Raw genomic sequence first — 3,820 nt, forward strand, 5'->3', positions numbered from 1 at the left:
GACAGTTGTGACATCGCAAACATCACAGGACTGACATCTAAATACATTCCACCCTTCAACTAAATACTATTTGTAATTTATCTCTACTAATATTCTGTACGATATTAGTTTCACCAACTGCCATCAAAACTATACAACCTGTCACAGGCATAGACTAGTCTTGCGTCAAGCCATACAATTTGGAATTTAATAAAAAAAAAATATACAAAATATGAAGAATTCAAATGAAAGTAAGGCTGATAATGACTCACATTTGATTTCACACCATTCCAGCGCCTTTATCCTTGAGATTCTCGCCAAAATCAACCTCCCCGTAAACAAGATCTTTGTTGGCCCGTTCAAATCATTTGTCTGCATCCACAATAGGTGACAGCACTTCTGGATAGAACCTTCGAAAAATCTGCACCCTTGTATTTTTCAATTGTTGAACTAGTTCGTCTAAAGAGCTGAACCTCGCTGCGGGCTCCAGCTCTGTCAGCATCTTGATCTGCAATGAAAAGGTAAGCAAATGCAAGACTCATTAACTGGGGTGCGCATGCGCTGCACGTATTAGCAGAATCTGCAGCATATCAAAACGGCATGAATTTGTGGTCAATTTTATTTGAAGGTATGAGCTGTCAAAGTTACCATATTTCTACAGATGGAAACTGGAAAAAATCTCTCTCTCTCTCTCTCTCTCTCTCTCTCTCTCTCTCTCAAGATGAAGGGATTAACTTTGCTACAACAGCTGTGTAAACAACAAAAATAAGAAAAAAGTTGTTTATGTATCTGCTGCATCAAAACAAGCTGTTACAATACGCAGCAGGTATGACTATAAGACAACGTTTGTGGGGGTGTTTCTTCCAAACCGGCAGTTTCCCACACCTCCCCCCCCCCCCCCCCCCCCCCCCCCCCCCCCCCCCCCCCCCCCCCCCCCCCCCCCCCCCCCCCCCCCCCCCCCCCCCCCACCCCCCCCCCCCCCCACCCCCCCCCCCCCCCCCCCCCCCCCCCCCCCCCCCCCCCCCCCCCCCCCCCCCCACCCCCCCCCCCCCTCCCCCCCCCCCCCCCCCACCCCCCCCCCCCCCCCCCCCCCCCCCCCCCCCCCCCCCCCCACCCCCATACACGAGTTATCAGAGCTCTTATCTCTAGCCACGCGTGTTGAAACATTCTACAAATAGTGTTGGTGGCGGTCGCTCTCACTACGAACCCTGCCTTTGGCCAGGAATGTCTAGTGTATAGATATACTCTACTCGAGTGTTGACGATACCCCCCATCGTCACGATACAAAGACATGAGTGACGATACTGACATCCTCGTAGATATCCCAATGTCCTGTTGGGTCATAACCGCTGGCTTCGTCGTTTTCGTCATAATCGTCTCCGTTGCCAAGTATTTCAACTGGACTTGTGCTTGTGAGCGCGAGGACTTAGTCCCGACACAGTCTCGTCGTCCGTGACCAGGATTCTTATTAAACTGAGAGTGAAGAAGTAAGTTCAGTTCATAATTCACTGTTCTGAATGATTGTACATGTGATGTTGCTTGCAGGAGAAGGGAGAAGGCGATGAATTTATCAAAATAACATCCCTAAATATCCCCGATTTCATAAATAATATAAAAAAAAAAGAGAGAAAACGAAAAGGCAAAGCTCGGAGAACAATCGAGTGGTTTAAGGAGAATTAATCGTCGGGAATACGGAAGCAGCGATGAAAACCCATTCTTTTTCAAATTTTCTAACAGAGAGAGATAAGCAGCGACAGAGAAGAGTATCCCGAAGACAATTTGATTTCTAGAGAGTAGACATGTGAGAAACAATACTCCTGAGAAGGTGTAGACAGTGACACCTAGCGGCAGAAATCAAAGACTGCCTAATATGAGGTTAGAAGTTGGAAAGGCCTTTTCGATTCAGTCTTCTAGAAGGGTAAAAAAAATTTTTTTTAAATAAACAAAAACTGTGCATCCGAATTAAGAGTATTTCCGACAGGGAGAGAAATGGACAGGCGTAGAATTTCTACCATAACGCCAGCAAAGTTGGGGGGAAAGTTTACGAAACTGCCCAAAACACGAACTGGTTACGGTTCCTAATTGCCTCGACTTTAACGGTATGGGACAGACCTAATTGAACTACACCGTATAGGTCTCGTTTGGTGTAAAAATGGCTTTTCTCTCATTTTCCCGGACTTGGGGATTGTTTACTTATAGTATCCTGCAATCCAAAGGGAACTTCTATAATAAATTCGACTTATTTCAAGCCACTGTTACATCACAATGTTTCTGTATATCTCTATCTTTTATTCACAGCAGTAATACCAGGTGAATTAACACTTAAATCTGTATCATTTTAATGGATTGACAGTACTCGACCGACATTTAATTTCATTTAATCGAAATGACTATAATTCACTTGTCTCACGAATGCAGACACACGAGATTAATAGTATATATGTGTGTATTACTGAATCACGAAAATTTGGAACGTGATGAATATATAAATAAAGGTAAAATCATCGAACGAAAGTGAAACGAAGGTGTACTGCGAGGCTTTTCGACTCAATGTCCTTTACTTAGCAGACTGAAAATGAAGAAAAGTTTACATAGAAAGGTTTGCCTTGCGAGAAAGTTTTTTTTTTTCCAAAATAAAATTTTGATGTGTGGTCAGTTACCGCCCTGTATAATCTCTTAATTGTCTTGTCCCTGCTTCTGAGCAGTTGGACTTGACCTATTATAAACCTCTTAAATTGTACCCCTGTTTTAGGAAGGTTACTAATCCTCCAGGTGGGTAGGATTCTAGTTACATATTTTCCTTTATAATCATTATCTGTCATTAAAACGACCTTTCTTTGTAAACTTATCTTCGTGATTGTCAGTCTGCTAAGTGAAAGGAGCATTTTGGGAGGTCAAAAAAAGGCGCCCGCTCCCTTCCGCGTAACCCCTTCGTTTCACCTCTCCTATTTTGCCCCTTTATGCCTTATATATCTTATTATATATTATATATTATATATAATTATTATAATAATATATATATTAAATATATAATAATAAATATATATATTATATATATATATATAAATATTATAAATTATATATTTTATATATATATATATATGTTTATATATTATATATATATATATTGTGTGTGTGAACACGATTCTTGCCAAACTATACTTATAAATCCTTTCCTTACTTTTCATTAACGGTTCCAGGGTTCCAGACTACGTAATTCCAGATTTTGGATCAACAACAGACGAAAAAGAAGCTGCCGGTGTTTTGCAACCATGAATATGACAGATGACACCCCACATAATCATTTGTCAACATCTGGGTTTTAAAATGTGAAAGTAAATGAAGTTTTCAACCTACTAATTTTTTGCTTTTCATACATTTTTAAATTAATAATTTTATTTGATTTTTATATTTTTTTTATATAGACATTTCCTTACATCATTGATACATCATAAAGTTGATGTGGTGACAGCCAGGGATGTTTTTCGATGTTCAATGAGAATTTGAATGCACGAACCTTAATGTTATAACAGTTTGCATATCTATCATTTATATTATTGTTTATGTAAATATGTAAAATAAAATTTGTACGTTCATTTACACAGGATTTTCTCAGAACTTTCTTTCCTCAAGAATATTAAGAGGTTTTAGTTCGCTGAACTTAGGTAATTAATGCCAAGCGTTGGTATCTAACGATAAAAATATAATTACATTTACGCTTATACTGTTAAAGATACACCTTATTAAGCATGAAAATCTTTTCCACGACTGTTTCATTATTTTATTTTCGAAATCATTATTATAAATAATAACCCACTATATTTGAGCATAGAATAACATT

At 39.4% G+C, this 3,820-nt stretch overlaps 1 long non-coding RNA gene across 1 annotated transcript; it reads left to right on the forward strand.

Moving 5' to 3' along the window:
• The first annotated feature begins 1,089 nt into the window (after positions 1-1,089).
• Positions 1,090-3,579, forward strand: LOC135209468 (uncharacterized). Its single transcript, XR_010313376.1, has 2 exons — positions 1,090-1,466; positions 3,180-3,579. It is a non-coding gene; the product is annotated as an uncharacterized LOC135209468 (long non-coding RNA).
• The last annotated feature ends 241 nt before the right edge of the window (positions 3,580-3,820 follow it).

This window comes from Macrobrachium nipponense, chromosome 38 (genome assembly GCF_015104395.2).
Source record: "Macrobrachium nipponense isolate FS-2020 chromosome 38, ASM1510439v2, whole genome shotgun sequence".
Lineage (NCBI taxonomy): Eukaryota > Metazoa > Arthropoda > Malacostraca > Decapoda > Palaemonidae > Macrobrachium > Macrobrachium nipponense.